This window comes from Lampris incognitus, chromosome 1 (genome assembly GCF_029633865.1).
Source record: "Lampris incognitus isolate fLamInc1 chromosome 1, fLamInc1.hap2, whole genome shotgun sequence".
NCBI classification, from domain to species: Eukaryota; Metazoa; Chordata; class Actinopteri; order Lampriformes; family Lampridae; genus Lampris; species Lampris incognitus.
Window position 1 is genome coordinate 137233228 of NC_079211.1, and position 17396 is coordinate 137250623.

The following is a 17396-nucleotide window of genomic DNA, read 5'->3' on the forward strand; positions in this document are numbered from 1 at the left end:
TCGTTGGGAAATAGCCCCCCCCCCCCAAAAAAAAGAAAAAAGAAAACGAACAACGATAAAATGCATCCAATAAAACAAATATTGTTGTTATTATAATAATTATTCACATCCCAGCTGCCTACCTGAATTGAAGGAAAGTGAATGAAGGGCTATTTCTGGGTGTCTAAGACACACACCAAAAAAAACACAACACAAAGCAACACAAACTGAACAAGGCTAAAGAAAGGCATCTATGGTATATATAAATCATGACTTTTTCCCCCCCTTTTCCTCCTCTTCCTTTCCTTCTCACCCTTATCGTTGCCATCAAGCATCAATCGTTATTTATTTATTTTCTCCTATTTAGGAAGTGAAGGGCCAGAGTGGAGGAGCGGAGGAGTGAAGGAGTGTGGGGGGGGGCGGGGAGGGGGAGTGTGGGGGGTGGCAGGATGGGAGGTGGGGTGCGTTTGGTTCACAAGGCTCAGTACGCCGTTTGCGCTCGTCTCTTCTTCTCCTCTCCGCTGTGAGGCTGGTGGTGCAGTGGAGGACCTGGCTGCCTGGAGTTCCCCCCTCAAATCCCTCTGCTGCGAGCACAGCTGCACCGTTCACATAACCTCGCCTGCCCCCTCCTACTGCCCCGCCCCCTCCTCCGCTAATGATAGCAGAGCACGTCCCCTCCGCGAGGCAACAGCTTTTTCCACGACATGTATACACACAAGCGTGCACGTGCGAACACGCGGAAGCGTCGCACACGCTCTCACACACACATATACACACAAGCGTGAGCACGCATACGCACTTATTAAACTTACACTTGCACACACTCACACACACACTGGTGGGCACATATCTCTTTCTTCTCTTCCTTCTCTTCCCCCTCTTCATTTTTTCTCATATAAAGTTTTTGTTCCCCTCTTCCCCACTCTGAGAAAAGTCTCCTGACCTTCTGACCCAAGAAATGGTCTGAGAACATTACACAGCTCCCTTCCCCGCCTTCCTCTTTTACTCCCTTTCTCCCCCAATCAACCCTTTGCCGCAAATGGCCTGAATTACTTCTCTGTGTGGGAATTTGCATGCACGCACACGCACACACGCATGTTAGTGGCACGTGTGTGAGCACATGTGTGTTTGCATACCTGAGCACAAGTGGCTTTGTGTACATTGTGTTGGACTGCCTTGTGCTTATTTGTCTTGCACATGTACTGTGCAGTGTGACTCAATGTCTATACATGCGCATGTGTCTTTGTGCGAGAGGAGGAGGAGGAGGAGGCGGGGAGGGGGGCAGCTGTGGGCTTCTGTTGCACCTACTGTGCATTATCCCAAATAAACAACTCATTACACGTGTACTTAACCGAGGGGAGCTAGCGAGCATCGGAAGCTAATCCCTGTTATCGTTCCCAGCGTTTCTCTTCCGATTAGGCTACACGGAAGAGGAGCTTGGGAAGGTGGGCTGCTCGGCGCAGGAGGAGGAGGAGGAGAATGAAAGGGAGGAAGAGGAGTTGAGAGGGTGAGAGGCAGAGAAGTAAAAGAGAGAAAAATTGAGTTACTTTTCCAAACGTGCCATACTTAGAATATTATCTCCCTCTCCCTACCCTCTCTCCCTCTCTCTCTCCTTACTTCTCCCTGTGGATTTTGCACTGCTCTTCCTTGTTTTCGACCATCTCAGAACTGGGTCATCGACAGATTGCGCGGCAGCATTTTGAAGAACGTTGGAGGTGGTGGTGGTGGTGGGGAGACGTGTTCTTTCTATGTTAACAATCCTGGTCTTCTTTAACAAGTAGCCCGCTTATCAAATTAAGCTGTCAAAAGCACATTAATAACAGGCAGCACAATTCCCTTCACAGAGACGGGGGGGGGGGGGATGCTTCTCCTTCGCTGCTGTGTAAAGAAGTAGTCTGAAAAGGGGACTGTGAAGCATTTCATCTCTCGCCCTCTCAATACGATTATGAGCCCGCCGTTATGAGGGCCATGATACAGAGAGCCGCTCATTTAGGGGTCGAACAATAATTCAAAGGGGGGGAGGAGGCGACAGGCGTGACGCTAGTGTATAATAGAATTACTGACCATGTATGTGTACCGTCTCTCTCCCACCATCCCTCATGGAGTCAAATACTTCGGTCGGTGGAGGCTGTGTCGTAGTTTAACTGACAAAGGACACCTTTTGGAGGGCATCTGAGGGAAACGTGGGATGTGGTCCCAAAAAAAGTTGAATACTATTTTTCAAACAATTTAAAATAGCCACTGTCCAACGCTTGTAAATACTGCGACGCCTCGGCGGTAGTCATGGTGCGTCTGAAAGGGCGGTTGGAAACAATCAGAAATCAAGTTTAGACTATTACTCTGCACTGGAGGACGCCAGTGTGTCTCTAGGACAGAGCAAGGAGCGTCGCGACGGAAATGACGCGACCAACCCGCCTCATAAATAGTCACATGACGCGCACGATGATGCGCCAATGCAGTCAATTTGACCGGTCGTGGTCATTTTAGGTAGATCTTATCATGACCTTTCGTGTGCAATTGATCTAAAACTCATTTTAATGCAACTATAGGACATTTTGGGAGCATTCAGGTAGCGGCAGGTATGTATATTTTATTTCCCCACAAAGTTATTAAACTTTGATAATCCAAAACGGTCAAAATGACCACCTTGGTCGTTTAAATGACCTAATTAAAAAAAGGAGGGGAAGCATGTTATCAATTGACAATATTGAGTTACTAATAAAGTTGTTTTGTTACGACCTGGAAAATTTGAAGGGATGGAGGAAAAATGTAGCACTCCCAGTGCTACATACAAATGGCACATGCCTGAGACAAAAGAAATTAAATTAACACAAAACCTCTGCATATAGAGGGCCTCCCTGCCTAACACCCATGGATGGAAGGAGTGTCAATAAAATACAGCTTTCAAGCTGAACTACTTCTCTGATGTAGCCATCTTGACATGCCTCTAATAGCCTGATAACTGAGCTCAGTGTTCATAACAAGACGCTCTTTTTGCATTTATTACCTTCGCTTCAGCCTCGTCTGGCCATGTCAGCACAGGCTGTTGATACTGAGCAGGAATGTCAGTTTTGCATGACTCCTACGACTGATTTTCTCACACCCCTCCATGTGAGTCGCATCCTGTTTGCTAGGGCCCCGGGGGGGGTGCGGCTGTGTTGTGGACCAAATAGGGAGCAGAGCTAGCAAGGGAAGGATATGACGTGAAGGCAGTGAGACTCTGATGGAGAGGCCAGCTAGGGCCACGGCAGGTATCCCCCCTACACTTCCTGGGCTATTTATAAGACCACGAGTCCAGCACCGGTCCAAAAATAAAACAGCCGGCAATTTTTATCGCAAATAATAAGCTCCGCCAACGCCAACACGCTAACACTCCTGCACACAGAGCGAAGCACATTTCGATTCCCACCCATACACAAGGTGTTTCTGAACTAGATTTGTACCGCTCTGGTTGATAAAAATCAACAAACTGCATTTTTGAAAAATTCCTGGAAAATAAAGTGGTTAGACAAAGAAATCAAGTCTCTCTCCAACACACACACACACACACACACACACACACACACACGCACACAAATGTACACCCCACAGACAAAAGTCAATATCAAGGCTGAGCTATTTCTGTAGAGAGAACTATTTAGGAAGTGTGGGCTGAGTGCCAGTATTCTCCTCGGTACCGTCTGGGCGTCATTGCACTGCTGCTGTTATACAAACTCTCCTCTCCTCGTTCCTCACCTCTTTCCTCTCTCACCCACTCCTCACCCTTTCCACCCAGCCCTTGTTCCATTGTCAGTGTACACACACACACACAGACACACACACATGCACAGTTTTACACTCGCATGCATGCACGCTCACATAAGGCTATTTGTTTTTCCACTGGGTCGAACCTGGTGCCAGGTGAAAGCATCTATTGGCAGGACCCTGAGAGTTGATGGCGTGAGATCACGAGGCCCCCACTCCACCAGCAAACCTTGAAGTGAAGTGCCGGGCTGGAGTTTCAAACAAAGTGCCCCCTCATTCATTATACATGCAACTGCGCTGAAAATCTCCTTCCAGCACACTATCTCTTCTTGCCTCTCTCCTCTCTCTCTCTCTCTCTCTCTCTCTCTCTCTCTCTCTCTCTCTCTCTCTCTCTCCTCCTCATATCGTCATTCTCCCTCTTTTCTTTGCTTTTTCCAGACAGAGCATCCATAAAGCATGAATAAAATTAATGACATCACGAGCTGCACTTTGGAAGAGCCACTGTAGGAAAAGCCATACATCACCGTACGGAGCCGGGCAGGAAAATTGTTTAAAAAAAAGTGGGAGAGACACAGAGAGAGAGAGAGAGAGAGAGAGAGAGAGAGAGAGAGAGAGAGAGAAAGTTTTGTGGTTTCTTTCTCTACCTATAAAAGCTATGTTTGGCACTTCATGAGGGATATAACATGAAAAGAGGGGAACTTTTGCCAAACTTTTGCAAGTAACCAAACTGCAGGAAATCAAACACGTCGGATTTACCATTTCATACCTGATAGGCAATACAGTGTGAGTGTGTGTGTGTGTGTCTGTGTGTGTGAGACCGATGATATCTTCTTTTTTCCCCCCATTTGAAAGAGCCAGTATGTGTGAGTTTTACAAAGAGACCATCTGAACCCTGCGCCTTTGAGACAAAGCAGCACAAATATTATTTTAGGTCAAGCTCAAATCTCTGTGTTCTTCTCAGTGTTTGCATTTATCTGACTGCTGCTCTTCCTACATTTGCATGTCCCACTTTTTTTCCCCTTGCTGTGTAAGTGTTCAAGACAGACTTGGGCGCCACATTCTTTGCAGGACGGCCCTTGGTCTGGGAATGGTACAGATGACAGTGGAAAGGCACAGTAGTGTGGACTTTGGCAGGCCGCTGCCTGGCTGAGCCGTGTGCTTTGCGGAAAAGGAGAACCCTGACAGCTTTTTCTTAACTTTGACAGTGTTAACAACATTTTCGCCGAAGAACAATCTGAAAGATAATTCCAGCTAAACGCGTCTGAGAATTTCCGAAATCTAAGAGACTACATCCATAGTTTCATCGGCTGCATGTGAACCAAAACTCTACCACTCCTGATTGGGAAGAGATGGGTGCATGGATAGACGTGTGCTGAGATTCAGAGCGTCGACATTTTTGTTACACGTGCACCACCACCGAGAAAGGGCACGTATGCACGGCCACGTATACATGAGCGCTTATTCCCCCGGAAGCCGTCGTGATGGCCAGATCCGCTGAAAGTGCCCGGTGGCTGAGCGAACGACGTGGGGCTCCGCGATGTGGATGGCGAGCGGCGGCGGCGGCCGAGGAGACCGTGGCGGCCGAGTGAGCGCAGCTTTCAGATGGATGTGAGCCTGTGTGAGGCCGAGGCACAGAGCTACCTCTGTGCCTCTCATCGGACTGTGTTGCAGAATGACTCGGCTATGTTGCCGATGTGACAAAGATAAATTACGACCGCTGGAAAATATTTCTACCCTCTCTCTCGCTCTCTCGCTCGCGCTCTCTATATTTCGTATGTATACATGCACGCTCCTCTCCTCCTGTGCATTTCTTTTCATTTTTGTCGTCGGGCGTACTCCCAACAGCGTGCCACGCCAAATGCAGACAGGCGGGAAGGGGGATTCTCTCTGAAAATATAACCGAGGGGAAGAAGTTGCCCCCCCGCATCACGGTTTGGTACTATGTTATCGGGGGTCACGCCCTCTGTCTGCAGGTTTATTTACAAGGACAGGCGACGCTCTTCGGGGGCTCTTCAGGAATTCCAGTGACATTATGTGGACAGGCAATTTAAGTGCACACTTTATTTGGCATCCAGGGATCGGAGGTACATATAGAACAGCCTCCCCGGATTCCCCCCCGCGTCGGACTAAAGTAGGAAAATTACATTAAGGAAAAAAGAAAATCGTACAGAAAAGCAACACACGTTAGAACAACGGCTGTGGAAGGTGACCAGCTCTTCTGAATCATATGTGCAACTGCTAAGTTTGGCCCTGATGCACGTGGACTGTGGATCCTGTATTGCTCCGGCAAAATCTAATCATATACTCGCACCTCAAGCAAACAGCTGATTATGAATCCCAGACAGTCCTGGTCTTGCAGCCGGTCCGAACCATCCAAGGTTCAAAGAAAGGAACACAACCTCCGTTCTTATCTAAACGTTTCTCTCACTCTTATCAACCCAACATTTTTTTCCTTGTTTCTTTTTTTCTTCTTCCTTGCACTCCTTGATCCTTCCTGCCTCCCAAGACTCTCTCTCCCCCTGTCCAAATATTTTAGGGAGTAGGCCTCGAGTATGGCGACGGTGTTTTAGGTGTCTCTTTAGGTGGGCTGCGGCCGACGATATGACTTGTGTGGGCAGTGCTGTTAAGCGCGGACCACCCAGCAGGCAGCTGCTGCCGTAATGACCAACAGGCCGAGGCAGGAAATAGGAAACAGGAAGAAGGAACCAGCGCGTCCTGCTCATCTAGACATCTGAGGAGACCGTTTAGCATTGTATCACCGTAGCGGCGCCTTCTGTAACGAAGGTTAGTTGGTCATAAGCCAGACGTTCTCCCTTTTCTGCTCTAAACTCACCTCTGTTCATGATTGTGGTTCTGTAGCAGGCTTATTTTCTCACCCCCCTCCTCCTCCTCCTCCTCTCTCTCGTCTCTCTATTCTCTCTTTCTCTCTCCACCTCTCTTTCATTCTATCAGCCCGTGTCTGTCTTCTCAGTTTGTCTTCTCATTCCTCACGCTGACACTTTTTTTTTCCCAGACTGCTCCATCGTCCCCGACATCAAATTCTACCCTCTTCTGACCGAGAATAAAGGCGGGCGGGGGGCAGGGGGGGTACATGCGTTTCACAAAAGTCAGGCAAACACGAAAGTGCAAACATGCAGACGTGCACACAGACAGACAGACAGACAGACAGAAACAGACTCAAACTTGACAGTGCACACACATCTCGCAGACACCCAAGCGCACCGGCAGGCAAACGCACAAAAGAAGCAGCGAAACACAAAGCGAAGCACAGCCAGAAGTCGGCTTTATATGCAGAAATATTCTAAAATGTGTTTTACAATACAATTAAACATCAAAGGCGGAGATATTCCTCTGTGATCTTTAACACCCCAGTGAACAAACTCCATGCACGACCCCCCCAACCCCCCCATCCGCTTACAGTGCACACAGAAAGTTGCTGAACGTCATCGCTAATTACTAGATAGAGACAGAAGACTTTGCATCATTATGCAAAACCGGAACATATTCAAATATATGCATTCAAATACGCCATAAACCACCCAAGGACAATATTATCGACTTGAGATTTTCTCGAGTTGTGCGAGTAATTGCGGCTCTGGCGAAGCTAACACGGGCCGCTTTCTTAACGCAAAGGAACATAAGGGGGGGGTGGGGGGACTATTCCTATCCACACCGGTTCGCACAATTAAAAGAGGAATCTGCTCTAAATGTGTAAATAAACACATGCTGAGGTCAAGCTCAATGCTTTTCATTAGTACTATAAAACTCGACTGTGAATGGAGAAAAAGAAAAAAAAGGGTGGGTGGGTTGGAGGGGGGGTGGGGGGGGAGGACTTACGTATAGTAGCGAGGAAACACCTGCCTTAAACAATAAACAAGAGCCGAGACTACAGCGGGCCTTTTGGGTTATCATAAAGCCCCGAGTATTTGCATGTGCTCATATATATGAAAAAAGCGGAGCTATTCTGGGCAAACGTTCAACACTTCTGCACCGTTTACATTGGTCAAATCCAGTGAACCCCCCCCCCCCCCCAGAAAAAGCTTTCTCTCAATGTGGCCTTCTATTTATTTATTTATTTATTTTTGGGTGTGCTTGATAGCTTTTATACGAGAGTGCTCCAACAGCAAAACAAGGCGGCACCGTTTCCAGTGTGCAGGAGTGTCTCTTGACAGGCGCGGGGTACGTGCTCCCCCACGTCTGGGGGTAAATACGATGCTCGGGGAATCGCTCCTTATATTACGCTCTTGTTTGAGCTGAAGGCCGTGAAAGTCCAATTACCCCCCCCCGGTATCTACCACCCAGATCTTGCCAACCTGCAATCTGCAAATGAAGGGCGTTTTACTGAGCAAACTCTGCAAACCCCTTCCAAAACATTCAAAACCATTAGCGGAGGGAGAGAGAAAAAAAATAAAAACATTTTGTTAAAGCTTAGCAAAAAACCCGCTATTAAATTATTTGCTCCAACATAAATGCTCCTGATGTTTCCATCGAGAATAAGGTTTTCAGAGATTTGGGTTTTTTTTATGAAGTATGACATATACTACGGTCGGGGAGGGGGGGGGGCTCGCTGCCGTGCAGTTTTCCTGTCGTTTTGCAAGATGCCAACTTGGGCGCTTAGATTTTACAGCGAACCTACTTGACCATATTCCCTCGTTTGGCCAACCCTGACCCCCCCCCCCCCCCAGCTCCCTATAACCGAGGCCCCTGCTCTCACCCTGACACTGGTCACACATAAACAGGCACATATTTATGTCCATTATATCGACAATGTGAAATTACTGGGTTTTTCCTTCTCTCACACCGCCTCTTGTCTGGGCAGTTTTCTCTTTTTTTTTCAGGTTACGGCGAAACGCTGAGTTGTGCCACACAACGTGTCCCTTCCCTTCACTTAACTAAAGCTTTTCTGAGCCCTAGTGTACAGCAAAGTGCCCCGACAATCGGCTCAATGCCCTGGCCAATCACACAGACACGTGACCCCCTAATCCCTCTCTGTGAGAAGGGTAAGAGTGTGTTGTCACTGTTGGTTTTGTGAATTGGCAGCCAAAATCCCAAATGATTTGTCAAGAAGGAAAGGGCTCGCAAGAACGAGAGAAACAAAGCAATACAAGCTAGATAGTGTGTGTGTGTGTGTGTGTACGGAAGAGAGAGAGAGAGAGAGAGAGAGAGAGAGAGAGAGAGAGAGGAGAGGAATGCATTTGAAGGTGCATTTGTGTGTGTGTGTGTGTGTGTGTGTGTGTGTGTGTGTGTGTGTGTGTGTTGTGTGTGTGTGTGTGTGTGTGTGTGTGTCTATACGGAAGAGAGAGAGAGAGAGAGGATGCATTTGGAGGTGCATTTGTGTGTGTTTGTGTGTGTGTGTGTCCATGTGTCTGCATGTGTGCGTTTGTGTGTGTGTCCATGTGTGTGTCCATGTGTTTGTGTGTGTGTCCATGTGTCTGCATGTGTGCGTTTGTGTGTGTGTCCATGTGTGCATTTGTGTGTATGTGTGTGCACAGGAGCTCTGAGATTACAGAGCCTGGCTAAGAGAGTCCTCTGTGTGTAATCGTGGTCCACATGCGAGTGCTCACCTTCCTCTGAGCGGATTAACCTAACGCTAAATCCCAAGAGAGCAACAGGCCAGACAGGCCCCACAGAACAACTCCATCGAGGATGGGCGGATGAGAGAGGGGCCATGTGTAAAATCTCTTTATAGTCTTTGTCAGAGGTCAAATTTATTTCATGGGTAAACCATCAAAAATGCCACAACAGCAAGCATTATCAAACTAATCAAGCCCTGCATGCTGCACCACACAACAGTGGGCACCTAAAACAATACACCCATATTTAATCTCGACTTTGTACTTTTTAACTTTATATATAAAAAAAAATATGATGTGACACGCATTGAAGCGACACAGCGTGAGACGTACAGTAGGCTTTTCATAAAGTCACAAAATAAGTAGCGGTGGTGGCAGCAACACCTTACCACTTAAAAAAAAAAAAGCGAAAAAAAAAGAAACTGTACTTTTCCAGTGTTCCCACAATGCCCTGCTATAAACGCCCTGCTATAACGCCCTGCCATAACGCTGCATTTACAATTCATATAAGCTGCAGGAGAGCTCAATATATGTGATGAGTTGTAATTTCAATATATAATTATATATATATATATATATATATTTGCAATTCAAAATATGTAATGTTACATACATTTTGAGACTCATCCGAGCAACATGCAACAAATGCAGCCCTTCTTCTAACCGATGACCCAGCAGGCCAGATGAAACGACAAAACTACCAGGAACGCTTATCCTCGCCCGACGCAACAATACCCGTACTGTAGTTATTTCGCTCCAATCAACGTGTGCCCGTTAAAGTCCACACAGTTTAGCGTCACACAAAATGATGACAACAAAAGAGTGGCAGTTGGGCACGTCAAGAATTCCTGATGTTTCTTCCCTGAGAATTCCCGACGTTCATCCGCACTTCCATCCCCAAACATGCAAAAGTTATTTTCAGTTTTTTCAAGCTGCTGCATGTTAAGGTCTCCGCATATTAAGGCGTCGCAATTAATCCTCACACTGCAACAGGTTCAAGTGAGACACAAAAGACCTACCTAAGTCCAACATATACGTTTCTTCCTCCCTGTAGTTCCAACAACTTGTGTCTCGGCCACACGGGTAAAAGTGTCGACGGTCAGGCCACGTCCACGCACAAGTACATGTGCTCACAGATCCAGCGTGTCTCCCATAAATTCTCCCTTGTGGGGCAAATAAAGCTCATTGCCTTAATTGTAGCTGGTCAGCATGGATTTATGATCTACGGACACGGGCCACCAGTGACAGATTGAAATATCTGTATTCACCACACCTTCTATTCACTAATATAGTATCTATCACAGCAGGCACAGCCTGGTTGTTGTATACAGTAACGTAGTGCACTGTGTTATGACAGTGCAACGAGAACTTGCATTGCCGAGGCTCAGATAGTGCACATCACAATTACCTGCTGGCAAATTATTCACCTTAAAGTGTGACCTTAACACCATGCAACACAGCTGTGTTACCTTAACCAAGTACGAATGGCCACAAAATACCAGGCTTTTCAACTAAATATCTGCTAAACTTTCCCCTTCAGAATACGTTTCAAACAAAAAATGTCAATTTGCCAGATCAATGGTACAAATGATGCCTACTGCACACACACACATATGTGTGTGTGTGTGTGTGTGTGTGTGTGTGTGTGTGTGTGTGTATTAAAGCAGCTATTTTCAGCTACACCATGACTTCTGATGAGTCAAGCCTATTTCTAAGGAATTGATCTTACTGGTAGATTTGAGGCTGTGGGGCTGTGCGCCTGCATGTGGCCATGGTGCTGCGATCTTGTGTAAAAAAGAAAAAGAAAAAAGAAAAAAGAAAAAGAAAAGTAAAAAGCTTCACTACAAGGAAGGTCAAAACAAAAACTAAACAAAGAGCTGGTCTGCCCTAACACACCATACACAGCCACCCCAGTGCTTGGGTATAACCCCTAGCTGGAATGACAGTTGTCACAAGAGACAGAAGTGGATGAGAGTCATACGAGATCGAGATGTGCAGTTTACTTTGTCGGTAGGGGGGACGACACAGTAGAGTACAGTACCGTACAGTACAGTACAGCGCAACGTGCCCCGAAAACAGCTCTCAAGTTTCCACTACACGCTTATCAAAGTAGAGCCCGGGATGGTGGACGTAAAGGCGTCCGGCGGGTGTAGCGGGGCTGAATGAGTGACAAGGCGGTGTCGGTGGTAGCGTGCTACTTACTTTTGTCAGGCGTGGAATCGCTCCCGGCTCGAGTCAAAGAGAGGGGCACGAGCGAGCGGCGTCCGGTGGTCGTCGTCCAGCCGAAATGACAGAAACGGTGCAGCCGCCGCGCGCCGACTGGGACGGACTTCGCCAGAGACGCACTTAAATCCAGGAACGCAACTCGGGAGAGGACCTCGCAGGGAAAAGTAACCTATGTGGCATGAGTCTCTGCTCTAGTATCAGAAGAAGAACAACAACAACAACCACAAAAAAAAAGAAGAAGAAGAAAAAAAAAGAAAAAAAAGAAGAAGAAACTGGTCGGTGTTTCTGTCTTTGGAGAGTGTCTCTTCAGGAGAAGAAGAAAAGAACAGCGGTGTGGACGGCTGGCTGTCTCCTTTGCGAAATGCCGCGGTGTGTGTGCGTGTGTTTGTGTGTGTGTGTGTGTGTGTGTGAGTGAGTGAGTGAGTGTGTGTGAGCGAGAGAGAGAGAGAGAGAGAGAGAGAGAGAGAGAGAGAGAGAGAGAGAGAGAGAGAGAGAGAGAGAGAGAGAGAGAGAGAGAGAGAGAGAGAGAGAGAGAGAGAGAGAGAGAGAGAGAGAGAGGGCCGGACCGCGCGGCGTGCGGACGTCTGGAGCTGAATGATGTTGATCTGCTGCTTTCTGCTCGTTCCCACAATCCTGGCCGAGTCTTTCCCTCAGCCTCCTTCTTCTCCCACAGCCAGGAGAAATAATCGCTTTTTTTCTTTTCTCTTTTTTTAACTCCTGAAAAGGGGGCGGGGCTCACAGCCCTCACCTCCCCCCCCCACCCACCACCCTCCAACTACTTTAATGAAAGAGTCGCAGCTCCTAATGCGTTATCATCGCCGACCCGATAAAGTGCAAGCGCGCAACTGCGGGACGGCGAAGCGGGAGATTCTACTGCGCTTCGATTGTTCTCGAAGGAAAAACAATTAAGAGACGTTAAAGCCGCTGAACTCCCGGTAACCTGGCGCGTTTCTGGACCTGATCAACTCATTGATCAGGTTTAACCACACTTTGAGTTCTGCTCGGCTCAAAATGGCCCAGTTTGGATTAAAAAAAACCCGTCAGCCATTAATGCTATTAATAACTGAGATGAAGATGAAATACACTGGGCATCTTTAAACACAGTTTATACAAAATCCGGTGTGACCTTCAACTAGCTCACCCTTTGCTAATTTGTGAACAACCCCGAACAATGGTTTGGTTCAAACCTCACCGTGTCTCCTCCTCCTCCTCCTCCTCCATGAGTGTGGCTCCTATCTCTGTGAGAAGCCATCCTCTCTAACGCAGGACCCGGCTATCTCCTGAACTGATATGGTCTGACACAAGCAGTAACCACAGGGAAATTACCAAGCCTTTATCCAGCCGACCAAATGATTTCAAAACATCCACTTCTATTAGTGTGAAGATAACAATTAGAACAGCAAGTTCGTCACTTCAGATAAGACGCGGACGGGGGGGCAGTTCCCGCTTTCCACCGAGAGATGTACCCCAGATAGGCCTCATGATAATACTGCAGTACTATCATACCCACGTTTACATGGGCCCTGCACCGGTTCGCTGTGTCCTGAGTGTCTCAAACACGGCAGCATCCGCTGTGATAAACATCTCAACGGTCATGCACACTTCCTCATGAATGCAACAAAAAAAACTCCATTTACATTCAATATATTGATTATAGTAATGATGACATCATCTATTCTTATAGTTTAAGCATTGCGGGACACTCTCTCGCCGGTTATGCATGGTAAAAGTTATTACTAGGAGGGCCCCGACCCTCCTCTTGATGTTCACATGTGTAGAATAGACCACATATATGCAGCCCGCCGGGACATGAAATCAGTTAATAAATAAATCAAGCTGGCTAATCTGCCTGACGGGCGGACTTCACGGCCTGTAACTGGACCCGTCGGTGTCCGATGACCAGGGATACCACCTTCGCATCACCTGACCCTTTAATCTTTAATAGCGTTTCCTTTACCCCCCCCCTCCGAACCTGCATAATGGTCAATAAACGACAGCCTGTTGGACACAGTGGACTCCTATTTGTTACCTGGCAGATCTCAAAGGCATCAGGTATCGGGAGGATAAAACATTGAGTATCGGTGTACAACACATATGAAAGATGTGATTCCTCCCTTGCTGCTCCTTGTACTCCTCATACAGTACATATAATGCAGCATGAAAATAGCCAATAAGTCGCGATGGTGACTTTCTTTAAATGTGATTTGCACTATGGGCTACAGACAAAAGCTGTCTTTGTGGGGCGGTGCAATTGTACGTACCACGTTCAGTGTTCCTTCGTTTTACAGTCTTCAGCCTGCGTGTCCTCAGTCTCGTGTTTTCCTATGTAGCAGTCTAGCTGTGATTCGTCAGGGAGGTTCCTTGCAGTTTTCTATAGGTTTAAGGTTGTCTTTGGTTGGCACCTGGGAGAAGCAACACGGACAGAGCAAGATGGCGAGGTGTTAAGAGTTGGAGGGAGAGATAATTAACTGTGCACAATGCAAAACAGCAACGGCAACGGTTAACTGTTTGCCTGTATGTTCATAACAGTCTGCAGCAGCCTTGTTGTGTGTGCATGTGTGCGTGCGTGTGAGAATGCGTAATGGATGTATGAAATACAAGGAAATAAATGAGTTACAGTAGATGGATGGAATATATTTGAATGTAAAAAAAAATCATTAAAAGAGGCAAACACTTGCTCATGCATATTCATTGTTTGCCGTCTGAATTGTCTACAGGGAGGAACTTATAGTTAAAGGGATTCTAACAGCCTCATTCGCTACACGCTGATTCAATGCAAAGCAGGGGAAGACTACATCTTTCCACAAAGGTATACAGCTGAGTATGAATACGGCTACAAAGCTCAGAGTATAACCACCACAAAATTATATCTACTATATCTATATGGCTGGTCAGAGTATGTCGCAGCATTACACACCTGTATTGTAGGTACATTTGAAGATGCACAGATTTAGTTAGTCAACACAAAATTGCTGATAATGCTGAAGAGCATGCAATCATGCAAAATGGTTTCGTCCCCGCTCACTGGAGGGGGGGGGGAAACACTGGGTCAAGGATTTTACCTGCAAATAATTCTTACAATAACTCAAAAGTTTTGTTTTCCTCTTAAATCAAAGTGCAATGCAGCACCTTAGGTTACGCAAACCTGAACCTATTCATTGTTTTGGGTGTGTATGTGTGTGCGTGTGCGTGTGCTGGGAGCATGATGTGTGGTGCATTGTGATGAACCCCCCCCCAAAAAAAACAAAAAACTTGCGCTCAATTTGCCAAAACAATTATGCAATTTGAAATATGTCGCTGTGTGTGTCCACTGACATGCACATACTGCAGGCTTTTGGGTAAATGCAACTGCGTGAGGGTTTGGCATCAGAAGAGAAGGGAGGGGGGGAGACTGCAACTGGATGTAAAGTTAAACGCATAAGTGCGGTTTGCTGATAGTGATCTTGCTTGGATTGTGTCTTAAGCCTCTCCTGGCAGTCGCTTCAGAACATGTGTCGCACATGTACAGAGCAACTCTCCTGAAAATGTGTGCGAGTGTGTGTGTGTGTGTGTGTGTGTGTGTGTGTGTGTGTTTTCTGGGCCAGGAGAAAGAAAACAGTGCCTCTCTCAATGAGAGGCATTGAGATGAGATAAATACAAACACATTTCCAACGCAAACAGGAACAGCCCATGCACATGGTAATCTGTTGTTGATGGTGCTCACGTGAGAAACACCTTCTGCCTGTCAGAGTTGATGATGTTGTCAGTACTCTTGCACACGACTCGGGAGATTAGCCAGCGATTACAGAAGTAGAACAAGACACACACACTCACGCTCATACAGTATTTGAAGTTCGGCATCAGATATGTCTGAAGATATGCTTCCAGCTTTATTTCGTATTTTACCGCTTTCAATCACCCCCCCCCACCCCCCGTCTTTACTCCCTAATGAATTTTTAGAGACATTTGCCGTTCTGAGATTGGATTGATGCTACATGATGTGACGACCAAACTCTACACGGGGGGTAGAGAGAGACCTGCAGGCCAGTGTAACTCACAGGCTCAGCTGGCTAACTATAGATCCTAACTCTGGGTGTGTGTGTGTGTGTGTGTGTGTGTGTGTGTGTGTGTGTGTGTGTGTGTGTGTGCACATGCCTGTGCACATGCATGTGTTTTCGTGTGTTTGTGATATTTATCAACAGCTACACAATGAGCAGTGTCTGTATTTGTGCAGAGCTCAATCATCTAACCACTTTATTGGAAGTTGTCATGTTTTCATGGGCACCTTAGAGGCCATATCTTGCTTAATTGAAAAGGCCCAATCAAGTGACCAAGACGTGAGGCCCCCCCTCACCTCTCTCCGTTTGGGCTTTGTGTGAACGATTCAGGGCACTACAGTACACATCATCTTGCCTTCCTTTATTAATAAGGTTCACAATGAAACTCAGAGGGCAATATTATCAGTAATTAGAGTCGTTGTGCCATTGTATATCGTAATTAGGAGGGCAAGAGTGAGAACACACTTTTAATGAACTGCAATCATATGTCCTTCTGTTACGAAGCATGGACATTAAGAAGAATATGGCATAAACTGTCAATATGTATTTATTTTTACATTCAAATAAACTTTGCAATATAAAGGAGGTGGCTGCTTTTTCTGCGGTTCAGTCACATTGGCTGATCGCCCAATATTATAAACCTACAATTTAAATAATCAGGATAAGCCTAAAATGGTTTGAGTCAAGATTTTAATACGTGTCGCCTCATTGTTTTTCTTTTCTTTTCTTTTTGATCCCTCTCAGGATCAATTACAGTCCAATATTTGAACTCTCGGTTTCCTTTTTATTTCTGTCATTCTATCAAAAATGCACGACAAAACAATAAATGCTTTTCTTTTGTGTGACGTGTCAGGGTATTTTTCACCATCAGTTAATCAAAACCTACTGCCGGTGTAGTTATTTTTCCACCGTTTCCCACCCTGCCCTTTTCTCAGTTAACCAAAACCATAACCTCGACGTTCACTGCGGGCCATCAGGTGCCGTAGATCAGGTGTCAAACTCTAAATAGCTTGATCACTGCAAACACCGTTTGTCCCTGTGAAGATGTCCAAACTCTGTTCTTATGAAAGTCACAATACTGCCATTTAACATGTTCTGCAGTGGTGTAAATGTCCTTTGTTTCATGCATCAGCTTTTCAAAAAAATTGCAAGAGATCAAATTGAACCGTACTGTGCTTCCAGTGTGGGGAGAAGGTGGTGCGAATTCACGTTTGCGGCCGGCGGCCTCACCCAGTACCGTCCATGCAGTGTCTTTGTCCACATTTAAGTTTGTGTCTTCATTTGATGGCTGGGAGAGCTGGCCCTGGATCGGCTAGGAGAGCTTGGTCTGCTGCGTCCTGCGGGCCCAGGGACCACGGCCCTGTGCCCAAACAGGAAACACCGAGGGTGGTCTGACAGGACGCAGAAGTGGGGCAGGCTAAGCTAACTGCTAGCCCATGCAGACCGGCAGTTCCGACAGTCATCCTTGGATGTTTATATATATGTATATATATATATATATATATATGTATATATATGTGTGTGTATATATATGTGTGTGTGTATATGTATATATGTATATGTATATATATATATATATGTATATATTGGATATATGTGTTTTTGTAGTGTTTTGGTTTTGTTTTGTTTTTTTGCACTATCCTGTGATGGCCTGGCGGCCTGTCCAGCGTGTCTCCCCCCGCCTGCCGCCCAAGGACTGCTGGGATAGGCTCCAGCATCCCCGCGACCCTGAGAGCAGGATAAGCGGTTTGGATAATGGGTGGGTTGGTGGTCGGGGATATATATGTGTTGTAGTTTGGATGTGTTTTTGTCTTTGTGTTGCACCGCTGTGAGCTGG

General features: G+C 46.5%; 1 protein-coding gene across 4 annotated transcripts in view; it reads right to left on the reverse strand.

The window, feature by feature from the left end:
* The window catches only part of LOC130107060 (myocyte-specific enhancer factor 2C-like), a 72450-nt gene extending 60298 nt beyond the window's left edge, over positions 1-12152 (reverse strand). For all 4 annotated transcript variants that reach the window (XM_056273483.1, XM_056273468.1, XM_056273474.1 and 1 more), the window contains exon 1: positions 11499-12152. The gene's annotated coding sequence lies outside the window, so the exon portion shown is untranslated. The remainder of the gene's footprint in view (positions 1-11498) is intronic.
* Between the last annotated feature and the right edge of the window lie 5244 nt (positions 12153-17396).